At 36.3% G+C, this 20,036-nt stretch overlaps 1 protein-coding gene across 6 annotated transcripts in view; it reads right to left on the bottom strand.

Moving 5' to 3' along the window:
- The window catches only part of SOX6 (SRY (sex determining region Y)-box 6), a 375,092-nt gene that overhangs the window by 176,996 nt on the left and 178,060 nt on the right, over window positions 1–20,036 (bottom strand). The gene's annotated exons all lie outside the window — the stretch shown is intronic.

The raw sequence follows: 20,036 nt of genomic DNA, 5'->3' as shown, positions 1-20,036 counted from the left end.
AAATTAAACTAATTGGCTCTGAAGTCTAAATTATACATAACCTTCCAGATAACTTACAAAAAGTGATTTTTAAGATGGGAATTCTTATGGTTGATGTGGTGATCCAGAGTTTTATGACTTTAAGAACCGTAATCCAGATTTATAAACAATTATCAAGAAAACTTTACACACAATTGAACACTTATTTTCCCTTCCCAGTTAGTAATAATAGGATGTCCATTAAACATTGTGCATTTACTTTCATTGGTAGACAGACTCATCAACAATGTCTATGCTAAACCCCCTGGAAAACCTTAGGCCCAGTTTAGCAAGACAGCAAAAACATTATTTAAATGCAACTCTATTCCTAAAATGAATCTTTGCAAAGAGCCTTCCTTATAAGACCATATATCATTCTGGGTGATGCTGAGCACGTTGTTTCCTAGTGCATACACTGGGAATAGCCATACACCTTAGCTTGTTAGAAACTCTCATAGCAAGTTGCTGTTTGTGTTAGAAGATCAATTTACACAATGCTTTCTAAATAACTAATAATGTTCCAAATTTTGACAACACTTGCACTGATCCCACTCCAGTCACTTAAGAATTAACACGGGGATGTACAAGAATGCAGAATTCAGCCTAACATATCTTCTGCTAAATTACTGGCTGATTAAGGACAAATCGTGGCTCAAATTCTCACGTCAGCAGTCCCATCAGCAGCACTCACGCAAGTGAAAACAAAAGCAAAAAACCCAGATTAAGAATGGCAACACAGATCGCACCAATGCAACGGGTAACAGTTTGTTCCACCTCAGAAGATTCTAAAAATACTCAGAGGGAGGAGAAGCATTCAAAGAGGTCACGAAAGGAGGAGTTAAAGATTTAAGGAGAAGTTTAAGGAAGAAAAAGGTCATATGGCCAATCACATTTTAGGGTGCAAGTAGTTTCAGCCTAAAAATTCACATAAGCATCACCTCTTTGAAACAAAGAAACAAACAAACAAACAAGCAAGCCCTAAAACCAGCTGAAAGCAAACCAAACTGTAACTACCAAAAGATCAAAGATCAGGTTTTAATTGCAACACATTTTCACCGTGCAAGCCTCCATGGAAAGACAAGACAGCTCGTAAATGTTTTTGAAGTAATATTTCAGTAGAAAAGCTAATTTATTTACTAATTATATCTTTCTACGAAAGAGACAAAATTAAGGAGCTGTAAGTTGCAATAGGCAGTGTTAAAATATTTGTTATATAATAACAATTTACTTTTAACAATAACAGGCACTTATTACTTTTATGAGTTCTGGCCTGATAAAAGAAGAATCAAGAAATAACCATCAATTATCAATAGAACATTATAATTTGTCCTTTTTTGTGATATCATCATTAGTTTAAAAAGATGTTTCTGTGTTTCTCCCCTGCCAAAATTTCAGACCCCTCATCCCTGGAAAAAAAAAAAGAGCTCTAGAGTTTTATTTTGATGTTTGCTATAGGTTACTGCTTTTAAACTAAGATTTTTTCCTCAATTCATACAAAGAAGGAAAAACATTTACATTTTAAAAAAGAAACAATTAAAATATCACAGGGGCTGATAAAATACTTTCCTCAAAAGCACTTGCTTTATTTCTTCTCTTACTGTTCTTAAGGACACCCATGTTTACCTGTAGTGTTCCTATATTACATAAGGGCAAAAAAAATATTTCTAAAGACAGACTGCGAAAGAACTGGAATGGAAAACAGGTCTATCTGTGTGCCTTCTTTTTGATATAATCACATTGGTAATTACAATTTTTATCTCTATAAATGACTGAAAAATTCCTTAAGAAACATTTCTTTAAACACCCCTGTCTCATTCAAACTCTATGTTATAGATCTGACCACACAATTTATAGCTACTATGTTTTCTTATTGGGAAGATTACAAAAACACACAATGAGCCTTTTAATAAATGTTTTTATAATATTGTAGAAGTAGCTCTTTTGAAATTCCTGTAAATTTTCAATTAGCAGGTTTAATCTGCAAAATTTAGAATTTAAAATAATGATACGTATTAAAGCTCTCTGGAGGTCCTCCACGTTAGACACGAAACTAAATATAAAGGCTTATACTTGAAAGGCATGTCTCCCTTCAAGTTCTGTGTTCTCTGTTCACAAACACACATTTTGAAAATGTTTGTGAATTAGAAAGGGATTTTTTCTTCTTTCTGTACTGAAAATTAATTTTTACATACATATAAAATCTACAAAGATATCTTCTGACATCAGTAAAATGTCTTCATCCACATTGATTCATTTTCTGGTTTGATTCATTATAGAAACAGAACGTTGACTCGGAATCCAGCACTGAACATTGAAGAAGCCCAAATTCACATCTGCACTGCATCACTCTCCCTGCACTCGGGCTCTGCTTCAGAACCATTCCAAAACCTTGTGGATCTCGACATTTTCAAAATTCAGGGGTATTCTTGTTAAAAAGACAATTATAAAAGAAGCAAAGAAAGAAATTAGCATTTATACATTTTTAGCTCTTCTCACTGACTTTATAAACCACAGTTGGGTTTATGCCGCAAAATAGCATATTTTGTACTGACACACATAAGATCAAACTCGTGAAGTTGCACTGGAGCAATTTATTATATTAACAACACACAGCATCTCATCCTTGATATTCTTCTCTTGTGAACTAGGAAAAATTTTCTTTCAAGGACAGCAAACAGGTTAAGTATAATTAGACTGAGATGACTAAATGAAATCATCGAGTAGTATTTAATATTACAGTTTATTACATACTTTGTTAGCAATTTTAATTGTAGACTAAAGGAGTTTAAAGTACTGTGAGAATCTTGTTAGACATGACAGTTTTGAGAAGGTGAACGAGAAGAGGATGTTAAAAGATAAATAGGCAGGGGAAAAAAAAAAAGCCGAGGAAAAAAAGCCTAGGTGTTAGATGAAAAGGATCTCTCCACAATGACAAAGCATCGATGAAAAGAATTAACATTTGTCCATTGGGTAATCAATCAGTCATGGAATGGATGGAATCCAGCTCTTTGTTGCACGACCGGTGATGAAGAATGAGTGTGTTAGCTATCACAGCCAAGCTCTCAAGTTCTTCCGACTGAATGAAAGTCATCTTGTTCCTATCAAGGATAGCTTTTGCCTCTTGTCCCTTCCTTATTATTCCCTTTTTTTTTTTTTTTTTTAATTTCACTTTTACAGTCTTCAACAAGTTACCAACCCCAGCTATAGCTTACATGAATAGTCTATGACCTTACAGAGGCCTCCACCTATTCTCATCGATTTGGGGGGGTTGTTCCTTTTTTTTTTTCTTTTAATTCACTGAAGTAGCCCCCTATTACTTTCTTTGAAATACAGATATGAAAAAAAAGGCGTTCATGCCGTGTGTGTGGTTTTGTTTTTTATGGTAAAGTCATACATAAAAGAAAGCCTAAATGTGAGAGTGCAGCAGCAAAACTTCAAAGCACTGACTGTCAGACATTATTATTTCAAATCAGCTTTGACTTTTTGAGACTTAATAAAACACTATAGTAGAGACTGGCATATTTATAACACCTATACCAGTGATCAACTGAACTGTCTTATTCTTGCTACTGTGCAGTGCCTTGTTATTTCTTTTATAATAAGCTTCCCTCAAAACATGTTGCAACAATATTGCAAACTGATAATTATTAATGATATGAGTTCTAAAACATTACTTGTTTTGCATACAATTCTTTTTGAATACATACATTACTTTGTGACAGAAGACAAAAGCACATTGATTTATTAATAATGATTGCAAATGCACAGTAAGTTCATAAACAATACAGAAATATAATTCAATCGAAGGTATAGGTGACATATTTCTACATGCATCTGAACTGTTACATCTCAAGGAAAGAGGCACTGGGAAATACAAGGTAGAGGAATTCGAAGATAAATCAGGCATACTACAAGAGAAACTATTCTAAAACATGATCAGATCCTCAAGTAGGAAGAGGATAAACTTCTTTTTTGCATTTTAGAACAACAATACTACAGAATTAGTGGCATGTTTGGCTCTATTTCAGAACTATAGTCTATAGTTATACCCCATTACAATTTAGTAGATATTGCTAAACATAAAAAGATTGTATTTTTGCAAGCTTTGGGTCTACATAACAACATGCAAGTTCCTCCATCTCTAATGTTCTATATTCTCTAAGCTACTCTCATTACATTCATTTGCCTTCAGCTCCACAGGAGAAAAGGTGTCCTTTGGATCAGCTTTTGTCAAATGAGTTCAAATGCCTCATTGAAGTCTATATCATGAGAAAAACAGCACAAGTGGAATTACCCTGTCAGCATCTATGAAATATTTGTTAGAGAAAAAGTGTTCTGTGGGCTTTTTTTTCTTTGAAAGAATGTTAAACGAGATTATGAGCTCCTTGGGACAGACATTTGTGTGCTTACGAGCCTACCGCACTGGATTCCTCCTACAGGAGAAGAGCTGCTTTTTTCCCCAAAAACCAAATAAGCTGCAAATAAACATTACAGTGGCTACCATTTGGTTGCCCTGTTTCCTATTGTACCTTTGCACATCTCACCCCGTGCCTCAAGTGCAAATGTGCTTTTTTCAAGTGGGTGAAGCTAAGGACCTGACATCTAAAATAATAATAATAACAACACAACCCATCATGCAATTGAAAGAGGAAGGCTTGTTTCAGTATTCTTCATAGAATACTAAATCCTGTTCAGACTAGAAAAATCTAAATAAAATCAGTGCTCTACAAATATTCCTGAATAAAAGTCAAGCATAATTTAGATTTACCCTAGTCAGTGTTTGTTACTTACAATTAAACTAAAACGCCAGGTCCATTGGTGCTATTATTAGATCCATTCATAAAAAATGCCAATTATTCAGAAAATTAAGCATTTTGTTTTAAATCTGGTGATGAGTTTTAATGTACCTGTGTTGATTAACTGATCCATCTCTGAGTGCATGACAACAGCTTGCTCACATGCCTTTTGTGAGTTCACTGCCCATCAGACTTCCTTGAGGTAAAGAACCACCTAGCATAGATCTATATCGTAAAAATATTTCCTAATTTTCATGCTTCATATTATGTATTTTAAAATTATATGCAAACTCTAACATTTCAGTATCAAAGGGAAAGGCAAAAGGTTAATTTAATTCACTTTGAAAGAACAAAATTTTATAATCTTCTAACAATTCAAAATTAAATTAAGGACTCTACATTTACATTCATGATTATGAGAAATAAAAATATAATTTAACCATGACTATCAGAAACTTAACTGCTGGATGGTACTACCTATTCTTTTTTAATCCAAGGATGTAAAGTTTGTGTAATGTTACTAAAATAGATTCTTTGTTGCCATAGTTACTTTTTTTCCTTCTTTCAAACACAAATTATCCTTTCCTGTTTCAATAAACTTTAAATAAAAGGAGACAGTAACAATACAAAACTAATCAAAAATCAGCCTGAAGGCTTAACATCCATAGTTGCAATGTACTCCCACTGTCTCTTGCTCATAAGCAGCTTGGCTTCAATCTTGCTGTCAGTGGAGAGGCAGGTCAGGGGAGTCTCATCTCATCCTTCTCAATTTCCATACAGTTCTTGTACAGTAATTAATTGTTGTGGTCTAACAGAAAATTAAAATATAAGGCATTTCAGACATGTTAGCCAGTGAATGGATTTCTTTGGCCAACTTTTCAAGATTTTCTTGATTTAATAAGCTTTCAAAAGCCAAGTTCTTGAAAAACAAAAATGCAATCAAAACACAAAAATAAGCAACATGACATTTGGAACAGGAAAACCTGCTAATTCCTTTTGCTACATTTACTGCAAATTACCAAAAAAAAATCACTCCTAAATTCTATATCTTGCTCCTGCCATTAAGGAGCCAAGTAATCCTGGCCAGTTGCTTACTCCCTCCTCTCATATTGACTCTATCTACACCCGTGTTTCTATCCACACCTCTTTGTCTGCCTTGGCTATTGAGGCCATGACATTTCTGGCACAGACTGCGTATCTCACAAGGGTTTTGTTGAACACCTAGCACATTTCTGATCATGAATTAGAACTTGGTTCTGATTCTCAGTGCAACCTGTAGGCAGCACTGTAAAAGCAAAAAAGGAAAAAGAAAAAAGAAAAACAAAAGAAGGGCAAAGAAGCCTTCCTAAATACAGTTATATGCAAAAGGTAGTCAGCTCCCAGTGGATGTTTTCTTGCAAGAGCAATAAGGGAAATGTGACTGAGATCTGACTACCTAACATTACAGTTTTGTTTAGGACAGGGAACCAAGCAAATCTGCCAACTGCTGTACATTTTTTCACAGTGACAAGATTTCCACAATATGATAAAATTAGAACTGTAAGAGCCTGGAGAGCTCTCTTAACTTTTAATTAAAACTCTCAAAGCTCACTAAAAATAATTAGGCATTAAAGTGTTCTGGTTTTCCTCTGAATTTATTTGCACTACTTGAATGGTCTAGATCTTGCATGAAACAACAGACATTCTAAACAGAAACACTGGAATTTAACTGGGGGTGATTTCCAGACCTGCTTTCTATGATGTGGCTAGTGGGAAAAACTGTAGAGTCTGAAGCTTGTACCAATTCCGCCTAAAACGGCTTGTTTCAACAGGAATTCTCTAGTGCAAAGAGCACTTGCACTGAGCAGAACACATTCTGCTCAGTGCAAAACTCAGATAAAAAGGAGTTTGAATTTCATGGAAAGAATAACCCAAGATACAGTTCTGACCTTTATTTTTATTTATTTATTAAAAAGCAGAACCTTTAACCTTGCAAATGTTTTTGTTCTCTTAAAATAACTCATACAATGCTATATGCCACACTATTTTTAGAAAAGCAACAAGAGAAAGCATGCTTTTCCCATACAGCAGGGCACGGATATAAACATCAACACAGATGCTCTGTGAGAGAGAGCTGGACTTCTCAAGCACTTGATCATTAAGGAATGCACCAACTGTTTTAGATAATCTCGTGCCAGCTCCAATTCTGCTCCACACTCCCCTTTGGGAGTGGCAAATCTTGTCCTGCTCCTAATTTTTCATTTTACTCACTCCTCCATTCTTCTTTTTTTCCCCCCAGAACAGAGGGAAAAAAGGCATTGTGTGCCAAGCAATGCAAGACTAGAATCACTTCCCCAAACAGAGCAAAACTTTCAGACAATTAACCCTCCCCTCTTCTTTCAGATAAATTACTAAGTATAAAATGCAATCTGTTTCCTTTGTTTACTCAATATGAACAATTTGTAAATGACTCAAGGATAAAATTCAGAAAATGTTGTGCTAAATTAGAACCATTATAAACATGCTAATGACTGCTCAACTAAAACATGCAGGATCAGTGTGAAGAAATATATTTAGTTCCTGTGAAATACAGTTGTATTGCCTCAGAACTATTTGGTCACTTAATTGTATATGATTACTTCAGGAAAATCTTAATTTCATGACCACTGCACTAGACGATACACTATGTATGTCAAAATGAGCTTTCTCAAATGTCAGTGTAATCGCTTGGATGCAGTGTTTTGGCATATTAGTAAAGAGAAATATCTTTTAAGTCTGTCAAAATTACATGTACATTTCATTCCTCCACTTAAAGTTTCCCTTCCATTATAAGCTATATTTTACTGTTAGATTGGCTGTATTCATTGAAGTACACATCATTGCCTTATTTGCATTACAATGATAGTATACTGTATATTATATGTAATCGCCTATTCCCTAAGTATCTGCACCTCTATTTACTTCCCAAGTGAAAATATAATATTGGCAAGAGAGAGTCTCAGGCTTTACACAACAGCAATCAGGGATAGTCAGGAAAAGGAGAGCACAATTTGCTTGCAATCCCTGGCCAAAAGATTACATAAACATATAATAAAGGAGAATGATACACTTATTTTCCTGTCTCTTACTATGTACCAGCAAAGTAACAAAATCAATATGATTTGCAATATTTGTTATTTTGCAAAAGAAGAAAGTTGTGTTAATGGAAGCAGATTTCAAAATCTTCATTATTTCTCTTTGCCTCCACATCTTCACATCCTTCTGTATTGACCAGCTCTAGAAGATCAATTTTTTTTCCTCAGAATGGAAAAGAACAGACTGAGCCTATATCTTAGCTAGAACTCATCAGCATAGCTCCATAAGAGTCTTAAATAGATTTGAAATGTCTCCCAATATTTGGCCTAATTATTCTTTCTCTTAATTTCATACCTCCGTTCCTTGTTATAGTCCTTTTATAACCCTAAACAATTCACTTTCATCTTTAGTATCCACTCTTTTCAAACACTTGTGAGTTGAAGTGACGTTCTTCTCATTATTACTCAAACAAACTATTGAGAATTGAATCTTTAAATCTTTCTTTGTTAAACTGCTCTGGAACAAATCATGTATCATATGGCCTCTGGACATGTAGCGTCTTTCGTTTATAAATGAATTTCCCTTGGAGCTCAAGAAGTTGCAGATTGCATGTCAGCCTGTGTTCAGCTACGTACTAAGCATACTCACTGGACTCATCTTATTAAAGACATGGGGACAGATTTTGTTTTCTCTTAACATTGCACAGCTGTCCCAGATTCTCATACCGTGCTGAAGCAAGCAGAGGATCCCATCTCAACTCAAGAAATTATTTGGTAGCACAAATAGGCATTTATGTCACTGCTTCTTCTCCTATCAAGTGCAATGCCAAATAAGTACTGTATCATTTAACAAAGCAGAAACTCCATAAAATTACTATGAAAATATTAGTAAAAGTTTTGGGGAGTAAAAACATCTTAAACAAAAGGTAATACAAAAATACAAGTGTGTGTAATCTCCTCCACACCAGGTTAGTTTGCAGGGGGGTGGGGAGTGAGAAGACTTCCTGAAAAGCAAGAAAAATCAGTTTCTATTAAACTGATTAATGTTCCTCGGAAAATTTGTGACACCAGATGATTTATGAACAAAACATGGATGATTCAAAAGACATCTATTTTGTTCCCCCAAATCATGTTCTACTCATTACCCTAATAATGCAGTAATAAACATCTGTTTAATGATTTGAAGGCTTCTTAATATTGTGTATAAAAATCTTAACTCAGCTCTTACATAAAATATTCTGAAATTAAAACAATTGTATAACAAAAAGAATTTTTCATGAGAAATCCTTAAGCGTTTTTGTATGTAAAAGTATAATACAAAGAAAGCAAAATAATATGCTCTTGATTTGAAATGACTTCGAACAAGGATGCGAAGGAATGAAAACAATAGCTAGAATCTCCCCTCTATTTACCATTTCTGAAGGTCTCTATGGCACATGATGCAGTCTTTTCCAGGACACTAAAATACACTGACAATATCAGTTCTGTAGCCTCCTTTATACTAATGAAATTTTAACTTAAACAAACTATGATATTCTGTAGAAATATAAATACAGAACAAGCAAGACTTTCCTGAGCTAATTCCAGCAAACAGAGCTTTAAAAGGTTTACAAATCTCACAAGCACCAATCTACTTGCCATGGATATATATTTCAGGAATAATAGCTGGTTTGTTACAAATCTGTGAAAAGATTTAAGAAAAGAATGCACTAATATCTTCAAGAATAAGATCTTAAAATTTTCATTTCCCTATATACATAGAGCTGAAAATTAGCCATCAATTTTTTTCTTGTAAAAGAACATTATTGATTTTGTAAAGTCAAGTACTGGAAAGATATGGAAATGCTAGAATTAAAGTTCTCCAGGAAATCCTAATTCAGCCTCTGTGTGAATAAACATTATGATATATTCTTTAAATAAAAACCCCCATGTAATTAAAAAAAAAAAGTACACTTTTTTTTTTTTACAGGATTCTTGCTACATCCAGCATGTGGGACAACCGCAGACAAAAGCATAAACTGGAACTGCAGAGCAAATGAGGCTGTTGCTCATACTATCATTGGCCACGTTTCATTGCAAAAGTTCCAAGAAATTAAATGAATGAGGAATGGAACTGCAAAAGGAGAAATGATGGGTCGCAGTTTCATTTTCTGGGAGCTCAATTTAAAAAACTTGGGGTTGCATTTGAGGAATTGCTGAGCATTCACAGCTGCAGCTGTGTCAATGTAACGTCAATGTAAAGATTGAAGCTATAATATATATAGCTATATATATAGATTGCTGCACAAAGTTAGGTCCTCTGGAAAAGAATTGGGATCTAAACACCTCAAGCTGAACAACCAATAAATCAATGATGTTTTTAAAGTCACACTCTTAGTCTCACACCTGTGAAGCTGCTGTACTGACAACCCTTTTTTCCTCTTTACAAAGACTTTGAGAAGATAATTTGTTTGTAGCACATTTACAGAGTATGCTGAAAAACACCAGCCAATTGTGTAATATCCATGTCTTCAGAGTACAGCTTGAATAATAAGTAATTAATAGACACAAAGGCTTCAGATTGACCAGTAAGGATATAACAAGCTACAGGATAATTTCACGTTCACAGAGGATCATCCTGTAGTGAACTGGATGAATCAGAATTCTTTTTGAGGAAAAATATTGTTTAATCATGTAAGAAAAACTATACTTATCTACATGGAAACAAAAATTGTTTTCATTTTAAAATGTTTTAAGTTCTGTTGGGTAACTGAAGAAAGCTTTCACCACTTATGCAGACATTCCACAAAATTAAAACAGTTTTAAACCTGTGCTTATATACAGCTCAGACTTCTACAAATTAGATTCAGCAGACAGATTTGGAAACAATGCTGATTTGAAGGGTACTGATCATGCCGAATTAAAGATAGGGTGAACAGGAAATGGACTTTGGTTTCTCTGCACTGGACTTCACCAATTAAAAGCACTAACGATAATAAAAAAGTGCATGTTGCACCCTGTCCTAGTGCAGCAGAACAGACACAGCCCCCTTTTGCTCTCCTGACAGAGCTAATCTTTACATCCCCCATGTACAGGCTGACAGGCCTGTATACATTCCCCTGCCTGCTTAGAGCAAGCGATGTCACAGTGTGATGCGCTTCTTGACCCATTAACTCATCACATGTTTCTCGGCAGAAAATAATTTTTTGCCCCCAAAGCTGGTGCACAAATTCATCACCATATACATCTTCCTAAAATATGTGGCATAGTAATACAATAAATTTCAGAGCCAAGAAAATGGGGGACATTTGGAAATATCTGAGAGGAGATTTAATAATACCTGGGGAGTTTTCATCCCAAAATCTGCTACCCAAAGAGGTAAATACATACTTAGTACAATTAAATCTTCATAGCTACAGAGAAGGGAAACCATAGTAAGCTTATGCTACCTGTTTCGAATTATTCTTTATTTTCTACTCTGCTAATATACGTCCTTTCTTTTCCAGAATCCTCCTCACTACAAGCAAGAAATAGGCAATGGAGCTCTAGAGAATTATGCCACAACCTTCACTAAAACTTATATTGCAGGTAAGAAAGATAATTTACACTATTTCTGTCTTTAAATGTTTAGACTTATTGCTTCTGTTGATTTAATCCAGACTATCAGTACTTAAAGGGGGCTTATAAAAAAGATGGCAGCAAACTTTTCAGCAGGGCCTGTTGCGACAGGACAAGGGGGAATGGCTTTAAACTAAAGGGGGGTAGATATAGACTAGATATAAGGAAGAAATTTTTGATGCTGAGGGTGGTGAAACACTGGAAGAGGTTGCCCAGAGAGGTGGCAGATGCCCCATCCCTGGAAACATTCAAGGTCAGGTTGGACGGGGCTCTGAGCAACCTGCTCTAGTTGAAGATGTCCCTGCTTAATTGCAGGGGGGTTGGACTAGATGATCTCTAGAGGTCCCCTCCAACCCAAGCTATTCTATGATTCTGTGATAACAGTTTAAGTTAATGAGCTGAATTTTAGCTGCATGACTCCCCAGAAAATTTAAGCGTGCATGAAATTCTACACAGCTACTTTGAAATTGTAGATTAATTCTGTTTTATGATATACTCTTTACACAAATGCAAAAGAATCTAACAAAGACTCAGTTGTTTAGAAGGATTTTTCTCATATTTAGGGCCAGTAGAAAATTTCATGTTATCAGAACAACCCCTACACAAAAGATTGCTCAATTATAAGTTCTGATTTACGATCTTGGAAGTACCCATTCCAGAGAACAGAACAGGTAGGGAATATCTTTGTTCGAATGCTAAATGACATAGTATATTGGAAAATTATGATATTGCCTTATACATTTAAATATATTACCAAATTCAGTACATGAGTAACAGGTGAAGATTTGATTCCTATTGCATTCAATAGATCACAGTCTAATGCACTTCATGCACTTGTACTCTAGGAATAACAAAATTCACAAGATCTATATATTTCTTAATTGTAAGCTATACTTCCTGTCTTTTAGAGTGTCTTTAGCAAGGCCACTGCATGATTTCTAAGGCTAGATCCTTTATATACAAGGTTGTATGTATGGACTTCATACAGAAAAAGTAGCGTGGCCACAATTGTTTGAACATGCAATGCAAAGGCTTGTTACTATCAAGCCAAAGACAGAAGTTTGGGCTGCTGCCAGGTTCTCCACGTGCTCATGGTTTGGTCCATCTAATTTGTGTTTACATACATTAAAGTTGAGATTAATCACTTACCCTTTGGTTGCGTTTTCATTGTCTTTACTCCACATGAGAATTATCTTACTGGGGTTTTTATCTTGACATTACCCACAAAACTCACTGTATTTAGACAAGCATACAATCTTTTTTGTCAACTAATCACTCCTAATCCCTGGGCTGCAAACCTGCCTAAACCCTACTCCCGCATTCGCACTCACACTATTAATATAATCATGAGCACTAGGAAGGCAGAGTCTCAAACATTGCAAGTTACATGTCTCTGGTTCCTTAAGCTTTTTTTAAACACTTATTTATGGGCAAGGTATAATTTACACCACCTTACGCGTGGCTGGGCAGGTGGTACACTGTGACTGCTGCTCCTTATATCAAATACGCTAACATCATTGTCAGCGGTGCCCACTTTTCCCCACCAATCATATTTTCACCTGTTCTCTCTCATCATAAGATTTGACTGAGAGCTCTCTGGGACAAGGACTGTTGTTTGCTTTTACTACTGCTATATGTACAGCACCTAATGTACTTCCTGACAGAGGCCCCTGGAAAACATTACAAGGAATCATCTTAATTACTTCTAGTGAAACTCAAAGACAGTTCAGAACTCAGTGGCCTATGCTCCATGGAATAAATTACTTTCTTTTTCTTCCTTTTTCCTTTCAGAGCTATACACGTCATGTAACTTACTATCTCAACTGGAACAACGGCTAGTGCTCAGCCTAAGCCAGTGGTCAATGAACATCAGTGCCTGCGCAAAGGGAGGAAGGCAGTATGCGCAGGCACAGCTTTTCCCAAGGCAAACCAGCCACCACAGGTCCCAGAGCTGCTGGTAGGCTCCATGAACACTGAAGTCACATGGAAATTTTTAATTCTACAATGAGATTGCTCGAGTTGCTCAAGTTCAGAAAGTTTCCAATTTTAGGCAAGTAAGAAGAATTGTGACAAGATCTTGCATTTAGGAACAACAACTCCTTTCAGTGAACTATCCCACATCCAAATATTTTCAGGAATTGCCCAAAAGCTTTTTAGCTGACAGGAAATAAACTATTTCCTTCTTCAGCAAAATGTAACTCCCTAATGAGTTTATTATCTTATAAACAGTGGTGTAAATGCGAACTTTGATACAAAGACAGTAACACCTTCCTTCTTCCGAAAACTATTAACTGGACTTACTTAGCACCTAAGACTACAGGCAATTAGTCCCAGAACATAGGTTAAAGAATTTTTAAATTGCCACAGTCCATTACTTTTTGCAGTTATTTACAAAATAAGTATAAAATTTGCCCATTAATTTTGATTGCATTTTTTTGCTCTTTTTGCACTAGTGAAATAATTTCAAAAGATGGATAATGACAGAGATCCAGGCCATAAAAGTGGAACCTTATGCTGTATTAAATAGCTGATCAGAGAATAAGAACAAATATTGGCAACAAATGTATAGGAAAACCATGATAATTGTTTACTGCAAAGTCATGCAGGAATCACCACGTTAGATCAGGCTGCTCAACAACTCCTCTCTAACAATGGTAACTTTTGCAAAGACTAGATTAAAAATTTGAATACCGTGCGCATTTTCCACCTATACTCAAGACTGCACTTTTAAGCAAAAATGCTTTTTTTCTTCAAAGAAGCTTCCATTGCCTTGTACCTGAGACAACAAGGACCAGTGGTCCACAGAAAGGGTCAGTAGAGTTTGGCCAAACAGAAACCACACAAAACCCACTTGTAAACCACTAATTTTGCACTCAAAAAGATACGTTATCTGTGTGGTCAGATACACATGTTCTTATCTTTGTTCAAATCAAACAAAATTTAGGGATTTTTTTAAACACTACTTCTACAACCTCCTGTTCCTTGCTTAGATGGCAGATCCTAATCTTAAAGCCCAATTTCTCTTGTTTCACGGGTGTTCTGGTTTCAGTTCACAATATCACAGGTCCAACAGGCAAGTTATCCCTAACGGCTCCCCAAAATTAGACAATTCGTATCAGCTACTAGATGCAGTTCATACACTGGAAAACAATAACGAGTCAGTCAACATCAACCATATTCTGTAACAACTTGCCAGGGCCAAGCTGCCAGGTGCCCTCCTATACTGGACCTTCCCTATGTCTTGTTGCCCAGAGGCTGTGACTCCGATAGTACTGTATTGTAAAAATCTGGATTAAATCTAGCAAAGAAAGAGATCATTTATAAGTCATCTGTGGGTACATTCTGTCTTTGGTGTGTGGCTGAAACTCCCATTAACACTAACATGAGCTACGCAGGCCTACTGATGGGTGAATTATACCCCTGACAGAAAAGTGGTTTTTTGCTCGATGGATTTTCTTTGATGAGCTTGTTGGCTACTGCACAGTCATGTGTATATATTTAAGTATTTCTCTGTGTGTATGCATTTGTATATCTCTACAGTGATGATGTCAGTTTGACTAAAAATGCAGATAAAGCATTTCTTAAGCCAAGATGGGCCAAAGCTAATTTTCCCCATATAAACTTCGGTTTGGCCCTTATTTATCAAAACCAGAAAAAGTTTGACAGAAAAGGGGATCCAAATTGGTTATCCCAACAAAAAATAGAAGTTAGGGCCTTTCTTAAGACTTACTTTATAGGAACCGTATGCACAACTTTCACTTTCTAGAAAGTGGTTTTTCTCTTGAACACACATCAGAACCATTCATCATCATATAATTGCAAGTTGTCAGTCAGAGCCGCACCCTTCATGCAGTGGCAGTCCGCCAACACATCTGTCAGAAGCACTCACAAGCTTCCGTGTATTATTGTAATCCCCTACAAAAGGAACAAGCCCATTCATCCAGTCCACATTTTCCAAATCGAATGATGACTGTAAACCCTGAGCCTGGAAAAATAATAGCACTTACCCTAAAAATGCCACACTTGTCAGGTGACCACAGGCTAAATGCCAGACACCAAACATGAAATAATTCTAATCCCCACATGTAATGCATAGGTTTTAGGGAACTGGGTTCTTTGTGCATGAAAGAGGAAAGCTGGGTTCTGTGCATAACAACAAAGTGGTCTCCAATGGTGAAACAGGCTGCAGGGATAAATCATAGAATCACAGAATAGTTTGGGTTGGAAGGGACCTCTAAAGGTCATCTAGTCCAACCCCCCTGCAATTAAGCAGGGACATCTTCGATTAGAGCAGGTTGCTCAGAGCCCCGTCCAACCTGACCTTGAATGTTTCCAGGGATGGGGCATCTGCCACCTCTCTGGGCAACCTCTTCCAGTGTTTAACCACCCTCAGCGTAAATAATGTCTTCCTTATATCTAGTCTAAATCTACCCGCCTTTAGACTCGTACTCTTTCTGTAAACACTCCCTTCTTGCACTCTGGACTCAATTAGGAAAAATTTCTCCTTCTTCCTTAATGTTTCTGTTCTCTTTTTTGGCTTCTTCTGTTTCTTTTCTCCTTTACCTAGAATCATCTAGTCTTTATGTTAACACATATTCTTTTCTCCTTTTCCTCTTTTCTCCTGTACCTCTTGAAAGATGCATTCTGCTCAGACAGGCTCCACAGGTAGCACTTCAGGGCCAGCCTGGATTTAGTGAACCTGAGGGCTTGGGACAATGAGTCCAAAGCAGACAAGTTTCTTTTCTCAGAAAGGACATTAAGGACTTTCATGAAGAATTAAACAGCTTTCAAGGAATTAAATACTGCTTTACACGGGCTTCAGAAGCTTATTTGCAGAGTATATGCATACAAGAGCCACGAATACTTTGGAGAATGAAGTAGAGTAATAAGCTTTACCTCTCTACTTCCACTAACTCTTTTGCATTCCCTCTCTGGAAAAGTATGCCAGTTCAATGTTCAGAAACATTGAGTGAAACACATGCCATTGTCCTTTGAGGCAGCAATGCAGCCACATGAACCCAACAAGACCTTCAGAGCAGCTTTGCTTCAGCAGATGAGGCTGTGGATGGAGTCTAATTCTTCCCTCTAACCAGCCAGATCTTTATACAAGCTTAGGTACAGAGGTGAAGCCATGACTTCTCCCTGACCCCCCTTCCAATAATTTGCCCCCAGGAACTTTAAAGGAGCAGGAGCAGAAAGTCAGCATGAACGCCCAACCATAATGATTGCGCATGCCACACTGCTATTGGGCATTTTTACCAACCCTTGATACAGGCAGAACGCATATTATATATACAGACATATACGAACATACATTTCTGAAACAATTTGAAAGATATATGATGGCTGATCTGCTACAAAATTTATTTCCAAGAGCAAATAGAGAAAGCATTACTCATGAGTGATACAGCCAGGAGTAAATTATACCATCTCACTGCACAAAGGAAGATAAATATCGTAACAAATCAACTCTCAGTTGTGCTGCATACCTATATTCACACAGTGGTGGTGTTCAAACTAGCGTTAAGGAAAATCTAACAATTCTCACACTATCTCAAAAAAAAGTCTCCGAGTACTGTAAAACTACCATGCAAGCATGAAGAAGCTGCAGAAACTGCTCTGCTTACTCCTGGACAGTCACACAGATTAGTCTAGCTGGTCCACCCCATTAGAATGAAGCTGGAATATAGGAATATCAGTTTATCATCACACTCCTGCAAAACATGCTGGTTTTCAAAACACCGGGGGGGGGGGAGCAAAATCAATCCCTCAATCCTTTCGTGACGCAGTTTCTCAGATAGAAAGATGATCTTTTTATCTCATACAGCTACTGAAGAATTTAATTCTTTCGCAAAATGGTAATACAAACAGCTTTAAGCACAATAGTATCTTTTTTTCTATTACACTACCTTAACTTTTACATGTTTTCAAAGTTTACTTGACAATGTTCATTTTTTCAGAACTATGCCATATTCCATAACTCTTAATTTTTGGCATGAATGAAGACCAAATTTCACTAAATCTGAATGAAATTAATTTTGGGCTTGAGACATCATGAGGTAATAATATCTGTTGTAAACTGGGTAAATCAAGACAACTGAATGCTTTCTCTTTATATATATATATATATATGAGATACTAAATACACACAAATATAAGTACAACATATGGTCAACAAGAAATAACTAAAACTGAAAACACTTTACAACTGCATGGCAAGTATCCAAACTAAATTTCAGGTAGCAGATGGCATGAATAGGATACATGTGAGAAACAGGCAATTTCAATTATCTCTGAATAGTTCATAAACAGGAAAATTTGGCAAACCACAATTTTAAAAAAACGGACTTGAAAAATAACATCATGTAATAGAGATAACTGAATTGAAAACATAACAATGCAAAGTTATTAAGCTCATCCTGACTATAATTTCATAATGAGTATTAAATGATTACATGTGACAGAAAAGAGCTGCCCCAAATACTCATGCCTGGAAAATGTAATAATTAATTATTCCAAGTAGGGCTCAGAGTTTTGTTATAGTTATTATCATTATCCAAAAGTGGCCAAGAGATCTTGCTCACCAAGTCCCTTCTTAGCTTTTGTGCAATCTACAGATGAAAAAATACCCAAGTAGAATCTGGACCTGGTCATTTCTTCAAACAGTTATGCAGACAAACTTCAATGCGGTTTATTTAGCAGAGGTCAGATTTTCCCACAGATGTCATGCAAAAATCATATTATTGTGAGCCATAGAATGTAATAAGGTGCAAAAAGAAACTATGTTTAAAATCTTTTCCGAGTCACACCAAATGAGAATCCGGCCTTGACAAAAGAGTTTGCTCTCCTTTTACCTTATTTTTTGGAAAAATCAAATGCATCAGGTGGATCTCTGAAATGTCAAAATTTGATAAGTAGGACAGAGGCTAATTTTCTAAACATTTCATTGAGACGCTTACAAATGCTGTGTAGAGTCAGCCAGGCAAATCACCCGGGAATCAATTCATCAGACATTGTACTATTGCTCTTATATTGTCTTCCCTAATTCTCCTTTCCACATAAGAAATGTGTCAGACAAAGATCTATTAGCTCAAATCCCTGAAGTTATTCAGACATCTAAATATGATTTAAGTGCCTAATTGCCATTTGTGTAATTGGGAGTTAGATAGCTAAACAATAGTTTGGGTGTCTGTATTGCACTGAGATGTAAGCTTTTCTGTTAATGAAACTCTCAGCATTATCCCTATGAAAAAGTGGTAAAAGAGCCCTCAACCATTCCATTCTTAAGCTAGATTAAAGACAAAACCAAATAAAAGGGAAAAAATTCTGCCTGCATAAATATAGGCAGAATAAAGTGTAATTTTCACTGAAAAACATATACACTTTTATTTATCAGATTTGCTGTTAGCAGACAAGATAGCACCTCCAAAAATCAGAAAAGAAAGGAAGTTTATTGACCACTGTGTTTCCAGAAACATTTAGTAAGAATTGGAGAAGCTTTTATCCAGTTCAAATGATAAGTATTTCTCTTTTTTCATGCTAATAAAGAGAATTTTATCCCTGTTAAAACGGAAGGTTGTTCAGAAGGCTTTATCAACAGCACCTTCAGCTTGGCATAATAAGAAGCACAGCAAAATCAACAGATGCTTCTGAGCATCTCAATAATCGAGGTCTGGGTCTTTGAAAGAATGACTAGTCTGCCATTTCATAACTGTCATTTGAAAGAGGAAAAGTGTTGTTTAATGACAGCTGGGTTTTACTGCCCAGATGAATTGGAATAATACATAGACCCCATGTATTTTATGTACATTGAATGCTTATGAAACTTATGTATACATCTGTGTGCTTATAGCTAGATAGAGATACATACACAATTGCAGTATTTAAAAAATGGCCAGAAGTTTTAGGTACAGTGCTTGAATCAAATTACATCTCATTTTCAAAGCTGGTGGGCCCAGTAGTTTTGGAAGTTGAAGTTATAAGTGCTGAACATATCTCAAAAATCAGTCCCGGTATGTTTCAAGTTAGGCATCCAAAGTCAGTAACCACAACTGATCATTTGGGTCACTGGAAAGTATGTTCACAGTATACACAACTACAGAGGCAAGACACTACGAGCTAAATATCACTTCCATCAGAAAAAAGGCTGTTATATAATACCTTTCAGACAAAGCAATACAGGAGCCACCAGCTGCGAATATGTTTTTAGAACTCAGAGCCTCCCTGGGGGGAGTCAGCTACTTCTTTTGAGGACCTTAACCCTTTCCCATCATACCTCATACAGCCCTTTCGCAGGTCCTTCTGCCGCAACTCACAAAGCTTGTGCTGTACCTCCTATTTTGGAAGTTTGGGACACAACAAAAGCTACTAAGGAGTTGTCAGAAATGTCAGTAGCCACCCCATACATTAGGAGCCCCAGTCAAGCAGGGATCTCTTGAGCCCATGAGTCCTGTCCTCAGTAAGTGCAGGTAACCATATAATAATCAGCATCAAACTCTGCAAAGTTCACCAAGCTCCATGTGGCTACTCACTTCAAAATGAACACAGTTCTGATTTCAGAGTGGTTATAAGA

This window comes from Pygoscelis adeliae, unplaced genomic scaffold (assembly GCF_000699105.1).
Source record: "Pygoscelis adeliae isolate BGI_AS28 unplaced genomic scaffold, ASM69910v1 Scaffold166, whole genome shotgun sequence".
NCBI lineage: Eukaryota > Metazoa > Chordata > Aves > Sphenisciformes > Spheniscidae > Pygoscelis > Pygoscelis adeliae.
This window is presented reverse-complemented; position numbering and strand designations above follow the sequence as displayed.